A 21,501-nucleotide genomic window follows, 5' to 3' on the forward strand; every position below is an offset into this window, starting at 1 on the left:
AGTGCCAAAGAATTGATGTTTTTAAACTGTGGTGTTGGAGAAGACTCTTGAGAGTCCCTTGGACTGCAAGGAGATCCAACCAGTCCATTATAGAGGAGATCAGTCCTCAGTGTTCTTTGGAAGCAATGATGTTGAAGCTGAAACTCCAGTACTTTGGCCACCTCATGCGAAGAGCTGACTCATTGAATAAGACCCTGATGCTGGGAGGGACTGGGGACAGGAGGAGAAGGAAACAACAGAGTATGAGATGGCTGAATGGCATCACTGACTCGATGGACATGAGTTTGAGTGAACTCTGGGAGTTGGTGATGGACAGGGTAGCCTGGCGTGCTGCAATTCATGGGGTTGTAAAGAGTCGGATACGACTGAGTGACTGAACTGAACTGAACTTTTCAATCATGGCATTTCCAGAATAAACTTACTATTTTACCTTCCATAAATTTTCACACATGGTTCATTTCTTTTAAATGGCATTACTCACCAACTCACGCCAAGATTTTCCTGTATTCCTTATTTAACTAATGGTTCATTCTCAGTCCCAATCAGTTGCAACCTCTGGTTAAATTTTTCCTTTTAAGTGAATTTTACAGTGGATTTCAACGTTTCTTATCTAGACTAACAATGTAATTTGTGCAATTCTCTCCCTGTTACTCCTTTCTTCAACTAAACATTACATTAGTGGAAGAATTGTCTCTTTCTCTCCTTCTCCTACACCATTCCCTTCTCCTCTAGTATAAATATGATCATATCATCACCACTTGAATTTCTTGGATGGATTCTGTTTATTACAGATTGAATTTAAACTCTTTACCGTAGTTTTAAGACGGTTTCTTTTTAACTCACTGCACCTTTCTGGTCTCATCATGTCTGTCAACTTCTTAATGCTACATATAATTACAATGGTCCGAATCTTTGATTTATAGCCACTAATTCAACCCTCTCTTTCAGAGGCTTTCTTGGACAAAAATAAGTGACACACCATTCATTTGCTTGGTTTATTTATTTTTTTAAGAAGTCATTGCATTATATTCATACCTGATGGCTCAGAAGGGTTAAGAATCTGTCTGCAATGCAGGACACTCGGGTTCCATCCCCAGGTGGGGAAGATTTCCCTGAAGGAGAGAATGGCTACCTACCCCAATATTCTTGCCTGGAGATTTCCATGTACAGTGGAGTCTGACAGACTACACAGTATGGAGTTGTTCATGACTGAGCAACTAACACTTTCATAAATCCAGAAGGCCTATATTGCCAAATTGTTTACAGCAGAATTTCCTTTATTTTATTCACAAATTAATATTAAGAATACTCTATTATTGTCATGTGAGTCTCAGCTCCTTTCTTGACTTTTTTCAAAAGTTTGAAATGCAGACTTGTCCTGTCAATTCACAGTTTCTTAGGCAAGATGAATCAAAATAAATTAGGAATTCCCTTGAGCTTATATAGTGGCTTTGCCTCTCATTTTAAAATGTTTGGTAAGGAAGACTTTCAGTTACAACTTTTTCTTCTTGATTGGACCCTGAGAAATAGATGATCTATAATAATCAGTTCAGTTCAGTTGCTCAGTCGTGTCTGACTCTTTGCGACCCATGAATCGCAGCATGCCAGGCCTCCCTGCGCATCACCAACTCCCAGAGTTCACTCAAACTCATGTCTACCAAGTCGGTGATACCATCCAGCCATCTTATCCTCTGTCGTCCCCTTCTCCTGCCCCCAATCCCTCCCAGCATCAGGGTCTTTTCCAATGAGTTAACACTTCACATGAGGTGGCCAAAATATTGGAGTTTCAGCTTCAGCATCAGTCCCTCCAATGAACACCCAGGACTGGTCTCCTTTAGGATGGACTGGTTGGATCTCCTTGCAGTCCAAGGGACTCTCAAGAGTCTTCTCCAACACCACAGTTCAAAAGCATCAATTCTTCAGTGCTCAGCTTTCTTCACAGTCCAACTCTCACATCCATACATGGCCACTGGAAAAGAGAATTATAATTTGCTACATTGGAATATATGGCTTTCAAATGTCAAGTTCTTTTAAAATCTCGTATTTTAATTTTGTGTCTTACTTTAGAAGTTATGTAAAATTTCTGAGGAATAAAATGGTCCAAACTATGTGGTACATTAGTCTCCTACTGTTTATATATCAAATATATCACTAGGAAGGCAGGGCAATTACACAGCAAATGACCAGTAATTTAGATTTTTCTAGAGTTTTTAGGAACACAGTTCTCACAGCCAGAATTTTGGCTCTTGTGATTTTCAGTCCTTTGTATTGTGTTCATGAATTTGTTCCTGAAGATGCCCCCTGGCAAAAGGAATATTGCAGATGTAATTGAAGTTTCTAAACCATTCACTTAAAAGTAGAAAAATTATCCCGGATTATCTAGGTACACCTAATGTGTTTTATTTGACAGAAAATTATACTTAGAGACTGAGACTGTCTTTGTTCAATATTTTATTTAACATGCTTCACTGTGGGAATTATAATAACTTCACAAGCCTATAGCATTATAAGGTAATGTTTCTTAATAAACCAATAAAGAAATCACATACTCCAGTGATAGATTAATTACACTATTGTTCCAGGTAGAGGGAGATCAAAAGAATAAAGTTCAAATTTATTTGAGGTGTACCTTTCTACAAGTAGGTTCTTAGAAGAGACCATTTAACCAATCATGAGCTGACTTCCAGCTGCCAGAGAAAAGAAAAGCTCCTTGTTGCTAGAGCAGGTTGCTAGGGAACCAAGATACTGGTTTGAAGGGCAAGATTATCTCTTTCCAGGGGGCTGCAAGTCTTTCACCACTGCTGTTAAGAGTCACCTGGTCAACTGCTTAAACTAAGGTCCCAAGTTCTTTGGAGAGCTGTTTAGATCAGCAAAATGTAGCCTTTGCTACCAAACACTGATAATCCTCGCAGACTCTGTGTACAAGTGTCACTCGGCCATAGTTGTTTCTTCATCATTTCTTATTGTTAAACCCCCAACAGTGGCCCCTTAGCAGCTTATCAGCAACCGGATGACATCCTGACACAATTACACTTTTATATCAAAATGACAACTTCCTTCTTAGATCAAAACAACTTCACTCCTAAAAACAACTTAATTTTTTGTCACTGACAAGTGTGTTTGAAATCTTATCAAACCACTACATAACACAGTGTAATCACTTGAGGTATTGAAAACAGCTTTTTCTGGCAGGTGACAAAAGAGGAAGTCAAACAGATCCCAAGTTTAAGAGCCACTTAACCTGACATTGCTTTAGGGTAGCCCCAGGGAAAGCTTGAGAAGGAATGAGGTCAGTGTCTAGTAGCAAAGACTGGTCCCCTGACTGAAAAACAGGAAGAAACAGTTCTATACCCAGGAGGATTTAAACTCGGCCAATAATCTGCATGAATGTGGGAGCAGACTTTTCCCCAGGGTTTCCACAGGGAGCAAAAACTTTCTGACACTTTGATTTTAGCTTTGTGAGATCCGAAGCAAAGAACCTCCCATCACTTCATGGCAAATACATGGGGAAACAGTGGAAACAGTATCAGACTTTATTTTTGGGGGCTCCAAAATCACTGCAGATGGTGATTGCAGCCATGAAATTAAGAGATGCTTACTCCTTGGAAGAAAAGTTATGACCAACCTAAATAGTATATTCAAAAGCAGAGACATTACTTTGCCAACAAAGGTCCATCTAGTCCAGGCTATGGTTTTTCCAGTGGTCATGTATGGATGTGAGAATTGGACTGTGAAGAAAGCTGAGCGCTGAAGAATTGATGCTTTTGAACTGTGGTGTTGGAGAAGACTCTTGAGGGTCCCTTGGACTGCAAGGAGATCCAACCAGTCCATTCTAAAGGAGATCAGCCCTGGGTGTTACTTGGAAGGAATGATGCTGAAGCTGAAACTCCAAATACTTTGGCCACCTCATGTGAAGAGTTGATTCATTGGAAAAGACTCTGATGCTGGGAGGGGTTGGGGGCAGGAGGAAAAGGGGACGAGAGAGGATGAGATGGCTGGATGGCATCACTGACTCAATAGACATGGGTTTGAGTGAACTCGGGGAGATGGTGATGGACAGGGAGGCCTGGAATGCTGTGATTCATGGGTTCACAAGGAGTCGGGCATGACTGAGCAAATGAACTGAACTGAACTGAAGCAAAGAACCAGTTGAGGTCACCCAGACATTTGATCTACAGAAGCCTCTGTGAAATGACAAATTAGTTTTCTTTTAAAAACAAAGTGCTAATTATATGGCAACTTGTCAAGGTAGCAATAGAAAACCAATACAGCATCTTCTCTCATTCCTTGCATTGTTCTTTATCACTCTATTCTCCTGCCAAAATGTTATTCATTTTCCTATGGTGCAATCCAACTGTCAAATACTTGATCTTTCCATTCTGAGGAATAATTATTCCTATATAACCATTAACTGATTGAAAGATGCTTATTTGGTTTTTCTAGGTGCCTGGGAGACAAAGACTCAAGAAGCATTACAGAATGTAGGGGGAAGACAATAAAGTTAAAAAATGTAAGGTTACAGTTGGTTACATCATGTTTATCAAGAATTGTATTTGGAGTTGGCAAAAAGTAAGGGTGGTTATTAAAAGACTAAGGTTAGTTATTAAAAGAAGAAAGGGTGAAATTAAGAGACACTTGCTCCTTGGAAGAAAAGCTATGACAAAACTAGTCAGTGTATTAAAAAGCAGAGACATCACTTTGCCAATAAAGGTCCATATGGCCAAAGCTATGGTAGTCATGTATGGAGAGTTGGACCAGAAAGAATGCTGGACGCTGAATAAAGACATGACTTTACCAACAAATGTCCATCTAGTCAAGGCTATGGTTTTTCCAGTAGTCTTGTATGGATGTGACAATTGGACTATAAAGAAAGCTGAATGCTGAAGAACTGATGCTTTTGAACTGTGGTGTTGGAGAAGATTCTTGAGAGTCCCTTGGACTGCAAGGAGATCCAACTAGTCCATCCTAAAGGAGACCAGTCCTGAGTGTTATTGGAAGGACTGATGTTGAAGCTGAAACTCCAATACTTTGGCCACCTGATGTGAAAAACTGACTCATTTGAAAAGACTCCGATTTGGGGAAAGATTGAAGGTTAGAGGAGAAGGGGATGACAGAGGATGAGATGGTTGGATGGCATCACTGATTCAATGAGCATGAGTTTGAGTAAACTCTGGGAATTGGTGATGGACAGGGCGGCCTGGTGCTGCAGTCACCAGCAAAGAGTTGCAAAGAGTTGGACATGACTGAGAGACTGAACTGAACAATCCAATCAATCCTAAAGGAGATCCACTCTCAATATTTATTGGAAGGACTGATGCTGAAGCTGAAGCTCCAATACTTTGGCCACCTGATGCAAAGAGCCAACTCATTGGAAAAGACCCTGATGCTAGGAAAGATTGAAGGCAGGAGGAAAAGGAACAACAGAGGATTGTTGAATTCTTGATTCAATAGACATGAGTTTAAGCAAACTCCCAGAGGTAGAGAAGGACAGGGAGGCCTGGTGTGCTGCAGTCCATGGGGTTGCAGAGTCGGACACAACTGAAAGACTACCAGCAAGAAGGATGGTTACTAAATAAGGATTGGGAAGGGTTTGAAATGATTGCATAGATACAAGGGGAGACTTTGAGTCTGTAAGTTTCCAGCTGCAGGTGTTGTACTGAATACCTCTGGTGATGTCCTTAGGCACGGTACAATCAACGAAAATTCAAGGTTTCAGTGTTGCAGAAACATGTTCGAGACAAGATCATCAGTGGCCCACCTGACTCCTTTTTTATTTTTATTTTTTCTTTTCTGCCTTAACTGTGATTCTACATGTATTCAGTCATTCTCAACTCTTTTGTGACCTAGTAGACTGTAATCTGCTAGGCTCTTCTGTCCATGGAATTTTCCAGGCAAGAATATTGTGGTGGGTTGTCATTTTCTCCTCCAAGGAATCTTCCTGACCCAAGTATCGAACCTGCCTCTCATGTGTCTCCTGCATTGGCAGGTGAATTCGTTACCACTGTGCCTTCTGGGAAGCCCGAACTGTGATTACTCCATTATAATTTCAATTTGTCAGCATTACACACCTGTGCATTCATATAACAATTATGTGCATACCTGTTTTTGTCAGTAAATTCTATTTTGAGAGATGGCTCTGTAATCACCTATTCATTTCATATATCTGTACCCTTTGATACCTAGCACTCTATCTGATACATTATAAACTTTCTAAATATATAAAATTTTAATTGATGTGAGCTCTTATACTTATCTATTTAGTTATTTTTCTTCCAGATTTCCTAGATGTCTTCTTCTATTTCATTCACTAATATTTATTGAAGACATATTTTATACCAGAATATCTGTTCAATAGGGGAAGCACATGAACAGCACAAGCATCTCTTCTTCCTTGGTAGAATCCACACAAGTTCCTTTTGAGAAGATCCAATTACCAAATACATGAAAATGACAATCTCATGTAGTGATGCTCAGTTAGATGGTCAAATGATGTGAATGACCATTAGAGGGGAGACTGTGATTGAGAGTTGGATAAGCTTTTCCAAGGACATGACTTTGAAGCTGAGCCCAGAAGGATTTCAAGGAGTCAGTATATGGAGAATTGAGCAGAGAGTGTCCAGGCTCAGGGAATAACTGTAAAATGATGTAAAGAATAGGGTTGAAATGCTTGAAGTAGAGAAACACTTGCATAGTAGCAAGCATGCCTCTGACAGACAGGAAATATTTCAATACGTCTTAGTAGGCTTTAAACAGAACAAAACGGGGTGGGGGAGAGTGGAGAGAAATAAGTGAAGAAGTTAAGATGTACAAACTTCCAATTGCATAATAAGTGAGTTAGTGGTATGAAATGTATAGTATGGGGAATGTAGTCAGTAATTATATAATATCTTTGAATGGTGATAGACGGTAGCTAAATTTATCATGGTAATCATTTTGAAATGCATAGAAATATTGAATCATTATGTTATGTACCAGGAACTAACATAGTGTTATAGGTCAAAAATAAACAATCTTATAGAAAAAAAGATAATATTTTTGGTATCAGAAGAGGTAGAGGGTGGGAGTGAAAGGAAATTGAGTGAAGGCAGCCAAAAGGTACAAACTTCCTGTTATAGGATAATTAAGTACTAGAGATATAATGAACAACATGACAATATAATTAACACTACTGTGTGTTATATGTAAAAGTTAAGAGTAAATCCTAAAAGTTCTCATCAGAAGGAGAAAAACATTTGTTTCCTATATTTTAGATTTTGTATCTGTATGGGATGATGGATGTTAACTAAACTTGTGATAAGTCAAATCACTTTATCTTAGACAATTCTGTATGTTAATTATGTCTCAATAAAGTTGGAAGGAAAGTAAGTGTCTCTGGTTAATCTCTGTGCCAACAGGGCTAACAGTGATTGTGACCTTGATTACTTGAACTAATTAATTGTACTATAAAATATAAAAGAGCTAAAATAGTGTATTATGTCTATTTGAATATATCATGCCCCCATCAGACAGCTTTGTGATATGACCATAGAATTTGTATGGTTTTATTTTTACATATAAAGGGTCTGTTTCAATTTTTTCAGTTACAAAAAAAAAAAAATCAGGCAACCCTAATAAATACATTATCTCTAAATTTGTCCTATAATTTTTTTCTTAAAAATATGTCTCTATAATTTTAAAATATATTTAAACATGGTCTAAAGGAAAGTAACACTGACTATTCACTGGAAGGACTGATGTTGAAACTGAAACTCCAGTACTTTGGCTACCTGATATGAAGAGCTGACTCATTGGAAAAGCCCCTGATGCTGGGGAAGACTGAAGGCAGGAGGAGAAGGGGAAGACAGTGGATTGAGATGGTTGGATTGTACCATTGACTGAAAGGACATGACTTTGAGCAAACTAGGGAAGACAGTGAAGGACAGAGAAGCCTGGTATGCTACAGTCTATTGGGTTGCAAAGAGTCAGGCATGACTGAGCAACTGAACAATAACAACAACAAAATGATAGTACAGTTAAACTGAAATAGTCTAGAATGTGACACTAAGTAATTTGTACTGACCATGGGCTTCAATCGCCTCATCTACAAATCAGGAGATTTGAAGAAAGTGCTCTCTAATCTTCTTTTAGCTCTACAAAAACAGTAAGACCTGTCTTAGCTATATGCATAATCTACTGCATTCTTCCAGGAATGCTTTATAAAAAGGGCTACACCGAGGTGTTTAAAAGGTAATTGAAAATCACATATTTCAACTGCTCATCAACAGTGAGAATTTTAATATTTTTGAGCTGAGTATTGAAAATTATATCTCTATAAATACATGACAAAATAGATGATTTGAGAGACAAACCCATGTTGGATGATTCAAAATTATAATAGTTCCACTGAAACAATTATTGTATGAACTGCAAGTTCTGAGGGAGTTAATCATGAGAAATTAAAGTTGTAATTGTACTTTAGGTTATCCACATATTTTCTCCCTTATCTATGTTTGTCTTCCTGATAATTTATTCATATATTTTCCTTTACAATATCATTTTTTTTAAATAAAACTTAAGTCTTGACTTAGGTGGCAGGAACCTCCAGGGAACAGGAATACAATGTTTCAAAAACCTAAGGAGATGAATTTCCTACCCTGACCTGTGGCTGTCACATTTTTCTCTCAGAGCTAGACCATGTAATTTTTTTAATAAAATGAATATTTTTGGATTCTTACTCTCCATCATCTCTTGGTCCTCTCTCATCTGAAATCCTTGGACTAGTTTAAAGGGTGAAAACACCCACAGTCCAATCCTTACTGCCTTACATTTGCTGTCATTCTGCAACTGTGAAAACTTTTGTCTAAGTTTCAAATTTCATCTCTTCAGTTTCCAGTGGGTTGATGCAGAAAAGTCTGTGAGCCTCATGCTGAATTCCAAGGCCTCATTTGGCATATTGGCTAACTGGAGACATATGATATTTCACCGCTATCCTGGGGTCACAGCTTCTAGCTTACTCCTGACACACTTTTTGCTTAAAGCCTTAAAAATTGTTCCAAATATGTGTATGATATGTGTTTAGAATTACTAGAGTTCAACAGCAGTCCATTCATTTGTGTCTGTTTCTTTTTTTTCTGTTCTTTCTTCCTTTTTTTTGCCTTCTTTCTGTCCTCTTTCTCCCTATTCCCCACCCTCTTTTCTCTCTTTCCTTCTGTCCTTCCTTTCTTCCTCCTTTTCTTTCTCTCTCTCTTTCTGCATTTCTTCTTTTTCCACATTTTAACTAACAAAACACAGAGGTTTTATTTTTAATTTTCTTAGAAAACATCTGCTATTTACTTTCCTGTTTCTTCACATCAAAACTTCTAACCATCTTTTTATTCTTAGTGTGAGACAATTTTGTGCAATATTTTATTTTTCAATATTGCCTTTTAAAGCATTCATAAGTGGACAGATCTATTAATGCATAACTATGAAACACAAATGTTCAGCTCCCAGGAAATGTACCATACATAAAACTTGGCAGTCAAGAATAGGAAGAACAGAGTAACCACTGTTAATATGTGTCCACAAATTTTTTTTTTAAAATCTTTAATTCTTACATGCGTTCCCAAACATGAACCCCCCTCCCACCTCCCTCCCCACATCTCTCTGTGTCATCCCCATGCACCAGCCCCAAGCATGCTGCACCCTGCGTCAGACATTGAATGGTGATTCAATTCTTACATGATAGTATACATGTTAGAATTCCCATTCTCCCAAATCATCCCACCCTCTCCCTCTCCCTCTGAGTCCAAAAGTCCATTATACACATCTGTGTCTTTTTTCCTGTCTTGCATACAGGGTCGTCATTGCCATCTTCCTAAATTCCATATATATGTATTAGTATACGGTATTGGTGTTTTTCTTTCTGGCTTACTTCCCTCTGTATAATTGGCTCCAGTTTCATCCATCTCATCAGAACTGATTCAAATGAATTCTTTTTAACGGCTGAGTAATACTCCATTGTGTATATGTACCACAGCTTTCTTATCCATTCATCTGCTGATGGACATCTAGGTTGTTTCCATGTCCTGGCTATTATAAACAGTGCTGCGATGAACATTGGGGTACATGTGTCTCTTTCAATTCTGGTTTCCTCGGTGTGTATGCCCAGCAGTGGGATTGCTGGGTCATAAGGTAGTTCTATTTGCAGTTTTTTAAGGAATCTCCACACTGTTCTCCATAGTGGCTGTACTAGTTTGCATTCCCACTAACAATAAAATCTTAAGCGTTCTTTAATGTTAAAACCAAATCTGAAGCTTGCCTTTTCCTTTATGGCTAACTATATTTTCTGGTATTAATTAAATCACACTAGTTATGCAGTTAACAATTTACTTTAATTGTATAAGTAACAGTGCCATGTTTATGAGCCAGGTCTTTAGAGCCAGACTCTGGTATTGAAATCCCTTCAGGCCCCAAGAGTATATTGTTGTTCAATTGCTTAGTCGTGTACAACTGTTTGCAACCCCATGGACTGCAGCATGTCATACTTCCCTGTCCTTACCAATACCAGGAGCTTGCTCAAACTCATGTCCATCGAGTCGGTGATGCCATCCAGCTAACTTATGCTTTGTCATCCCCTTCTCCTCCTGCCTTCAATCTTTCCCAGCATCAGGATCTTTTCTAATGAGTAAGTTATTTGCATAAGGCGGCAAAGTGTTGGAGTTTCAGCTTTAGCATCTGTTCTTCTAGTGAATATTTAGGGTTGATTTCTTTTTTTTTTTTTTTTTTTTTTTTTTTAGGGTTGATTTCTTAAGGATTGACTGGTTTGATCTCCTTGCAGTCCAAGGGACTCAAGAGTCTTCTACAGCACTGCAGTTCAAAAGCATCAGTTCTTTGGTGCTCAGCTTTCCTTACAGTCTAGCTCTCATATCAGTACATGACTATTGGAAAAACCATAGTTTTAATCATATGGACCTTTGTCAGCAAAGTAATGCCTCTGCTTTTTAATATGCTATCTAGGTTTGTCATAGCTTTTCTTCCAAGGAGCAAGCATCTTTTAATTTTATGGCTGTAGTTACCATCTGCAGTGACTTTAGAGCCTGAGAAAATGAGTCTGTCACTGTTTCCATTGTTTCTGTGTCTATTTGCCATGAAGTGATTGGACCAGATGCTATGATCTTAGTTTTTTGAATGTTTCATTTTAAGGCAGATTTTTCACTCTCCTCTTTTACCTTCATCAAGAGCTCCTCTTCAATTTCAATATATATTATTGTTCAGCTTAGTAAGTTTTCCACCATCTTTAAGTCTGTTTCTGACAATTAATTACAAAAATAGCTATTAATAATAGTACACAAATGCAGTGACTAGGAGATAATCAGAACATATATATATTTTTTTCCTTTTTTTTCCCCCTCATCAATACCAGGCAGATGAGATCGCCAGCAGTTAACTAGCCACATATATTCACAGCCTGGGGGAGAAGGACACTGCTTCTTACAGGGCTACTCAGAGGTTGCATTTGGGAATAGAGAGAACAAGCAGGAGCTGTGAAAGGCAAGCTTTATGGTAACAAGAGTGTAAATCGGGCCCTGATCCCTGAAGAAGAATGTGATGATTTGTCTGAGTAATTTTGTGGGTTGGCTGGAGAACAAAACCTGCTAGGTTTAAAACCAAGTGAAAAACAATTTGTCCCTCTGATAGGGGAAACAGCTGGATGGGAGCATATGTTAAGAATTCTCATGTGCCGGGCACTGTTGGGGATCAACATATGTGGTGGAGGGGGAACAGAGAGAGATTAAGCAACAAGAGAAGTCACACTGTACAGTGAGCCCAAAAAGTCTTGTCTAGCCCACCCAGATCTCTGCAACACACATGGTCCCTCAGAGTTTTCCTATGGTGGCCCAACACAGTGAAGGATGTGCTCTTGACAAAGTCAGTTATTTGCAGCTGACACAAGTGCCAAAGGAGTGAATGGCAGTTTGCTTGACTACACTTAAAACACTGGGAAAGTATTTCTTTCTTGTAGAGTTAGCTGGATGGTACAACTCTGCAAGGAAATAAAACAAGTCAATCATAAAGGAAATCAGCCTTCATTGCTCACTGGATTAGTCCATCAGCAAGGACTGATGCTGAAGCTGAAACTCCAATTTTTTGGCCACGTGATGCGAAGAGCTGACTCACTGGAAAAGACCCTGATGCTGGGGAAGATTGAAGGCAAAAGGAGAAGAAGGTGGCAAAGGATGAGATGGTTACATGATATCGTCAACTCAATGGACATGAATTAGAGAACACTCCAGGAGATAGTAGAGAGGGAAGCCAGACATGCTGCAGTTCATGAGCTCGCAAGGAGTGAGACACAACTTAGCAAATGGACAACAACAACAAGATTCATTTCCTATATTTGGGACCAGCTCCTTCAAGATTCCACTAGGCCTCTTTTCCTTAAGAAAACTTAAGAAGTGAGTATTAGTAGCATGCTTGAAGATGCTAGCTTCTGTAGGTGTTCCTAGGGCCTTACATTGACACTCATCACCTCTACTATCATTCATCCTTAGAATCCCTTCACCTTCAGTGTCTACTTCTGATTGATCACTTACCTAAGAATGTGACATAAGCTTTAATTATTGTGGCTATCTTTACATATAATTAAAATGTATGTAGATGAGAAAGAACATCTTATTTAAGATAATTTGTCTTTAAATATTTATATATATTTGCTAGAATTCAAAACTTTATTCAGGCATTTAAGAAAAGTGGGGAAATTAAGAAAATTATCTTTAAAGCAAGGAAGGAAGGATAGAAAGAAAGCTGGAAAGAGAAAAAAAAGACCATCAAATATGATATGCTTTCAGAGAATGAATGCACTGATGCTTAAGGTATTTTAGGGTTGCTGAATTTCTTTCCTACCACTAAAAACTGTATGAACAGTATAATGTAGGCATTATGTCACATGCACATCAAAATGTTTGGCATATTTTATATATCCAGGTTTGTTTTTTTTTTTTAATAGACTAAACATGAAAATAGAACTACAAAGCAACACTTAAGCCTTTTGATCTGGGCATTAAATTCTCAGGAAAAGTGATTTAGCTTTCTTCATAGAAGCCTGCTCATTACATAAGGCCAAGCTGAGACGTGTTGGTGTATTTTTTCATCCTTAGTGCTATATTACAACATTCCACTGACAGTAAAGTATCTCCTGCTGTGACAAGTATTGATCTTATTTTTCCTTTGAGGCTCCTAACAAGCCAAACTGTAGCTTCCTAAAATATTCAGCTGGAGTGGTAGTTTGTCAGAACTATAAGTTAATAAGAAATTTACTTTAATTCTCCATCAGAAAAATAAAACACAGTTCATATTCTCCATGTATTTGCTGACTGCATAATTTCTTTATCAGCTAAATGACTGAATGATTCAAAAATTGAAGCCAAGAGTCTTTTTCATTTTCCTTAAGTATACACGTGCTTTTGTCCAGTTAGAAGAATAATCGAGTTTTCATATATGAAACTATAAAACTGAGAAAATTACAGAGCTATAAATCTATCATGAATTGATGTTGTAAATTATTTCTATATGCAAATGTATATTAAATTAAATAGTCTGCCTAAATAATAAGAAAGCAAGAACACATATTTAATATGTCTTTCTTACTCATACCATGTTTTTATAAAAATTGTAAATGAACATGGTGATTGAAACCAGAAATCTAGAGGATGTTTTTGATGAGATTTAATTAGTGTGTTAATAGAGGTTTACAGATAATACTTTTTCAAAACTAAACTTACTAATGGTATTTCTTCTAAAAGAATTTTTTGTAATAAAAATAAGAATGTAAATGTCTATAATACTAGAAATTACTACATTATCTAACAAGCAAATTAATATATGATATGTTTAAATAAAATTACAGATTTTGCAATGGAAATTCATTCTTCAAAGACATAGAAATAAAGTAATAGCAAATGGATTATTTACTCTTTTTCACTCAGATTTTAGGCATCAGCATTCTAAATCATACTATGTAGGGAGAAAATAGTCTACTTAAAAAAAAAAAAGCTCCATGTTCATAAATTATCACAATTAACATCTGAAATATATATTGTGTCATTCAAGCTCTTACTTATTGTGTTGTTGTTGTTGTTCAATAGATAAGTTGCATCCTACTCTTTGTGATCCCATAGGCTGCAGCATGACAGACTTCCTTGTCCTTCAGTATCTCTTGGACTTTGTTTAAACTCATGTCCATCTAGTCGGTGATGCCATCCAACCACCTCATCCTCTGTTGTCCCGTCAATCTCCAGTCCTCGAACTTTCGCAGCATCAGGATCTTTTCCAATGAGTCAGCTCTTTGCATCAGGTGGCCAAAGTACTGGAGCTTCAGCTTCAGTATCAGTCATTCCAATGAATATTCAAGGCTGATTTTCTTTAGGACGGAATGGATTGTTCTCCCTTATTACCCTTTCTATTCTATTCTGACCCGTATGTGAAAATGTTGTCTACCTTATACTTAAATTATCAATTTTCCTTTTGTTGGAAATCACATATGGCACAATAACTTTGTTTCCTTTGAAGAAAAACTTCTCATTATCTGTTACATACATGTACAGACACAGTAACATTGCACATTGAACAGTCTTTATCCATGGAGGAAAGTCTCAGGTCTGGTAAGGGTATATCCATGTATTAATAGCTGAGCACCAAACATGCCTCAAATATTTTTGCATTAGAATTAACAATATTTTCTTTTAAATATAAGGGCTTGTAATTTCAACTTTGATCCCAAAAGAATGGAGTAAAATTGTGTTCATCTCAACTAAAGAAAGAAAAATAAGAAAAAAAAATTCCTCTCTGGAGAAAATTCTTTGTCAATCACCTAAAAAGATGTTTGGTATAGGAAATACAGTGTACACCCCTACAACTGGGATTCATTCAGAGTCTCATGATTTTTTTTCCCACAAATGAATATCAAAAATCAAACCAGAAACTAGACATCCTTTAATTAACTATAGAAATTCCAAATATCTTAAATCCCACAGAAGGAGGAGAAAAAATTTATGCATCTGTTCATGAATAAAACAGTAGCCCATGTTTCAGAGTAGATCAGAAAATCTCCACAGAATAGTTCCATAAGTTGCATGAAATTATCTCTAACATAAATCTAACACAATGTCTCATCCACACGGTCACATATAATGCTTTGCTAAGTCACTTCAGTCGTGTCCGACTCTGTGCGACCCCATAGACAGCAGCCCACCAGGCTCCCTCATCCCTGGGATTCTTCAGGCAAGAACACTGGAGTGGGTTGCCATTTCCTTCTCCAATGCATGAAAGTGAAAAGTGAAAGGGAAGTCGTTCAGTCGTGTCCTACCCTTAGCATGGACTGCAGCCTACCAGGCTCCTCCGTCCATGGGATTTTCCAGGCAAGAGTACTGGAGTGGGGTGCCATTGCATTCTCCGATAATGCTTTAGATATCTCATTCATTATATATGGGGAAGATGGGAATCCTATTTTCAACTGTTCTATGGCTTATTTTCTATTAATTCCTCATAGGTGTTCACATTTCTTATGTAATGGAATTTCTAAATACAGTTTCTAGCTTTTAGGACATTTACACTGTAATACAAAATTTTTCCATAAGATTTGCAAAATTTCAACAGTTTCCAGATTAAAAAGACAAAAATATTACTATTTATTTAAGAACAGAATACTTTATAATATTATTAAGCTTTTGTAATGATTTTATCCATTTTATAGTAACTATGCTGAGTGTTATTTGATTTTTGCAAACTGTGTTCCATTGTGTACATATATATATATAACATGCATACATTCACAAGCAAATTCATATAGCATTTCATAGAAAGGAAATTCTCCAGTTAAAAACTAGACAATGTCTAGTGCCATTTGGAAGTAAAAGTAGGTGATGAAATACATTAAGAGTTTCTATGTGTTTTTAAAATGGATAAAGTAAAAAATTAATAGCATATGACATTATGTTTATGTGATTGTACAGTATACAGATTATATAGAATACAGGTCATAACTTATTTTTTGTATTTTAAAATTCACTTCCATTTAATCTACAAAGATACATTGAATGTATTATTCTAAGTAAATGAATAAGGTATACTTCCTAATGATGTCCATAGTTCAGTTCAAAATAAGAAATTCTTCTAAACTTCATCACTAATTATGTATGTTGTGAATTAATGTTACTAACCACACACTAATACTGAATGTTTCATACTTGAAAGTTTTCCAAAGCAAGGTTATGCTGATCTAAACTCGTTTTATTTTACAGTCTAAGAAAGATGTAGATAACGGATCAAAAACATAGTTCTATAAATTGCTAATCATGTGGCATTTATCATTTAATTACTTTATTTTAAAGTAAAAACATAAAATTACCCTTAATCATTGTTTCAGGTTAGAGCTAGTTTTCTTTAAACTAAATTAAATGCTTTCAGATATACCAATTCTGATATGGAATGGAAAGTCCAAAGATAGCGTTATGTAGATATTCTTGCCTGGAAAATCTCACGGATGGAGGAGCCTAGTAGGCTACGGTCCATGAGGTCACAAAGGGTCGGACAGGACTGAGCGACTTCACTTCATTTCACGTCAATTAAGCAATTAACTCTTCCACTCACACTATTTTCTAAAGTAATCCCAAATATTTCTGCCTGTTTGTTATCCTTCAGGCTACTCTCTTGACAATGATTCTTTTCCTGGAGGTGTTTGCAAAGAAATCTCTAAGAAACTCCATTTGAAAACAGTCGACAATCCCTATTTTCAGTAACCTGGTCATATTAGTCCACCTAAAGGAATTATTTTAAAGGGACATCATTTGAGTTCTATATAAGCTCATATGAAACGTAAAAGACATTGAAACACTTTGGTTTTACTTGATTGAGTAATATCAGCGTGTGTAATAGGGCTCTTGTAATAGGGCTAAATTATTTCCATACTTTAAATAACAACTTAAGCTACTATTTTCGGTTAATAAGAGTGACTGTACTAACTTTTCAAAGAGATTACTAAATCGGGATAATGGGCTAAACATTTTACCTGACGTATGTTTATTTTTATTTTCTTTTTTTATCACAATCCTATGGAAAGTAAGATGAATGTACTTCACGGGATCAGGAAGTGAAATGTCATATTTAACAGCATTATTTACAAAGTCCTAGGCAGTTAATGTACTTCTCTCAAACCTTATTTGGTAAAGAATCTGCCTGCAATGAAGGAGAACAGGTTTGATCCCTGGGTCAGGAAGATCCCTTGGAGACGGATATGGCGACCCACTCCAGTATTCTAGCCTGGAGAATCCTCATGGACAGAAGAGCCTGAGAAGCTATAGTCAACGGGATTGCAAGGCTGGACATGACTTAGAGACTAACAACCAGGCAGTTATTTTTTAATGTGCATCATAAATGCCTTTTGTAAATACATATAGAATATTATGACTGTTAATTCAGTTATACCTTTGTGAGTGTGTATGTTTTATGATATTTCAGTTCTTTTAATTTCTATTTATACCTGGAGTTAAGATCAACATTATAAAACAAATCAAAAAGAGAAGAGAAAGGTAAGGTGGTGGGGGTGGTTGGACTATCAATGAGCAAGCGAGTCTAAGTAAAAGCAAGGGCAAAAGAAATGCAAATAATAATTCTACATTTTAATAACTCGTCACTTAATAAGCATAAATTGGGCTTCACTGGTGGCTCAGAGGGTAAGAATCTGCCTGCAGTGTGTGAGAACCAGGTTCCATTTCTGGGTAAGGAAGATCTCCTGGAAAAGAGAATGACTACCCACTCCAGTATTCTTGCCTGGAGAATTCTGTGGACAGAGGGGCCTGGTGGGCTACAGTCCATGGGGTCACAAAGAATTGGGCATGACTGCATGACTAGCACACTTTTAAATGGTGCAAACACTTTCTTTGTGGCTACCATTTCAAGAGAAATCTGAAACTTTGCTACATGCCAAATTTGTCAAATGCATTTAATGTCTTTCTCAAACAATTTTGCACAAAGATTGCATGTCAATTTTATTTTAGATTTGCTAACTTCTCTAGCAATCTGTAAGGACATTTAAAATGTGTTCATGTGTAAATTGTAGGAAATAACCATTGCAGATCTGCTAAATTAATATTCATTTATTAGAAAGCTGTCACCCTAACACATGCAAAGTGACCAAAATAAATATGTATGTACAAATGGATTTATAAATAACTTACATTTACTTAAAAAAAAAAAGTGGATAGAACTGACAAACTATAGGTCCAAACATATCTGATGATTGACATATATGGATTAGTGGTTGAACAACAAATTCTCCCATCCAGATTTGAATCTGGCTTCATCAGTTGCTATCTTTGTGAACTTGGGCAAGTAACTAAACTTTATGTTTTTAGTGACTGAGCGTGCATGCTCAGTCACTCAGTTGTGTCAGACTTTTTGCGACCTCATGGCTCTGTTTGTCCGTGGAATTTTCCAGGTAAGAGTATTACAGTGGTTTGCCATTTCCTACTCCAGGATATCTTCCTGACCCAGGGATAGAGCCCACATATCCTGCATATCCTGCATTGGCAGGTGGATTCTTTACCACTGTGCCACGTGGGAAGCCCCTTACTAAAATTCTCTGTCTTCTTTCCAATGAAGCTGAAATAGTGTTTACATCATAGGGTTGTGCTGAGAATTAAATATCAAAATACATGGAAATTGTTTAGAATCATATTGACATGAAGTAAGTGTTTGCTATTATTATGCAAATGATCATAAGAAAAATAAAAATGTCTACCCAAATATTAAATTTTGATTATAAAATTATTTGATTTCAATTCATAAAATATATAAAATATATTTAGAATTCCAAGTAATACTGTTAATTTGTTAATCCGAATTTATACTACCACTCCTGGCTTACATTCTTCTCACCTATTTAGGGAGAGTATTTAACACATTGTAAAACTTAAAATATAAAAGGAAACTGAAGCCATCAAATATGTTATATTATATGATGTTTTAATTTTTTATCCAAAATATCATGCCAAGTATTATGTAATTTTTGAAGTGTATGTAGGTTTTATTTTTAAACTTCAGTGAATTGCATCTTTTCTGCATACTTACACACATATAAATATAAACATGTATATGTATATATTCAAATACTCATATTCAAATGTTGAAATTGTATGTATATAAAGTTCAGAATTTTTTTAATTCTTCTCAATATTTTCTAGAATGCATTGTTTATTAAAAAAGCTAACAAAAAAACAAAAAATATTCTTTGATATTAGTGCTTACTAAAGATTCCACTTTTAACTTTTTCTTACCACCAGGCTTCACCATCAGATATATATGTATATATATAATATATATACATATATTTATGTTTATGGTTCATTCTTTATCCTCTCACTTGTCCTTATTGACCATTCATTAACCTATTCATTTTCGTCTAGACATTAGTTTCTACTTTTTACTACGTATTCTTGGCCACCTTGTAACCGAAATTTTCTTCTATACAAATTTCCAAAACAACCTCAGACTCAACAATCTTTTACTTTGTTAGCCTCATTACCTGTTGATGAAACAAAAGAGTTTACCTTTAGTTTCACTATGTTAGCTTCACTTTTCTATTTGCATTCCACAAATATCATGAATCTTGTTTCTAGCCTATGAGTATCACCCCAAATAATCGAGTCAAAAGCTGTTATAGGATTATGTATGGATAAGTCAGATTCCTCAGTTGTTCATTATCTGTTTCATTTTCTTTTCTAGAAAAGGACAGTTTTCCTCTCTATCTATTCTCATGGGCTTCCTAGGTGGTACCAGGGGTAAAGAACCCCCATGGACAGAGGAACCTGGTGGGCTACAGTCCATAGAATCACAAAGAGTCAGACATGACAGAAATATCCATGGGATTCTCTGTCCGTGGGATTCTCCAGGCAAGAATATTGGAGTGGGTTGCCATGCCCTCCTTCAGGGGATCTTCCCAGCACAGGGATCAAACCTGCGTGTATCTGCATCTCCTGTATTGGCAGGTGGGTTCTTTACCACTAGCACCACCTAGGAAGCCCAATATCAGTATTAATTTATTTTAAAATAATTATATCTCGTTACCTCTGAATAAGACATACAGATGGCCAACAGGCACATGAAAATATGCTCAAAATCACTAATCATTAGAGAAATGTAAATCAAAACTACAATGAGGTTTCAGCTCACACTGGCCAAAATGGCCATTAGTGAAAAATCTATAAACAAACGTTGGAGAAGGTGTGGAGAAAATGGAGCCTTCTTACACTGTTGGTGGGAAGGTAAACTGGTACAACCATTATGGAGAACAATGTGGAGAACAATGCAAAAAATAAAAATAGAGCCAGCAATCCCACTCCTGGACATAAATCCGGAGAAAACTATAATTGAAAGGTATGTCTGCACCCTAATGTTCTCTGTTATTTATTATAGCCAGGCTGTGGAAGCAACCTAAATGACAATTAACAGAGGAATGAATAAAGAAGACTGTGGTACATATATACAACAGAATATTACTCAGCCATAAAAAAAGAACAAAATAATGCAATTTGCAGCAACATGGTTGGACCTAGAAATTGTCATATTGAATGAAGTAAGTCAGACAGAGAAAGATAAATATCATATGATGTAGCTTATATGTGGAATCTAAAAAATAGTAAAAAATGAACTAATTTGCAAAACAGAGTTACAGATGTAATAAACAAACACGGTTATCAGAGGAGGACATGGGGGGAAGTAAACTGGGAAATTAGGATTGACGTTTACATGCTATTATATGTAAAATATATAACTAATAAATACTTATTGTATTGCACAGGGAACTCTACTTAGTATTCTGTGTGACCTACATGGGGAAAGAATCTTAAAAAAAGAGTGGGTACATGTGTGTGTATAACTGACTCACTTTGCCATATAGCTGAAACTAGCACAATGTTGCACAAACAAATACTTCAGTAAAAATTAAAATTAAAATAATTTGAAATACTAAGTGATGACCCTCTTCTTCCAAGTGAAAAGTGAAAGTCACTTAGTCCTGTTCAACTCTTTGCAGTCCCGTGGACTGTAACCCTCCAGACTCCTCTTTCCATGGAATTCTCCAGGCAAGAATTCTGGAGTTGGTAGCCATTCCCTTCTCCAGGGGATCTTCCAACCCACAAATCAAATCCACATCTATTGCACTGCAGGCAGATTCTTCACCATCTGAGCCACCCTAAAAAAACAATTGCACCGTTTAATTTCCCAGTAACAGACAACCGGATTCAATGTGTCTTCTGCTTAGCTTCTGTGATACTTCTTTTTTTATAAGATTTCAACATGCTCTGTTATTCCTTTCGTTTTTCTTTTCGGTTTCCTTTCCCTTCCCCAAGTAACTAACTAATGCATTGTTTCCAAAGACATTCATTGTGGATTTTCTACTTTTCTGTCTCTACATGATTTCCTTAAATGATATGATTAAATAACACGATTTAAATAACATATTTTTCACTTAAAATTACTTATTTT

Source organism: Capra hircus, chromosome 20, assembly GCF_001704415.2.
Source record: "Capra hircus breed San Clemente chromosome 20, ASM170441v1, whole genome shotgun sequence".
Lineage (NCBI taxonomy): Eukaryota > Metazoa > Chordata > Mammalia > Artiodactyla > Bovidae > Capra > Capra hircus.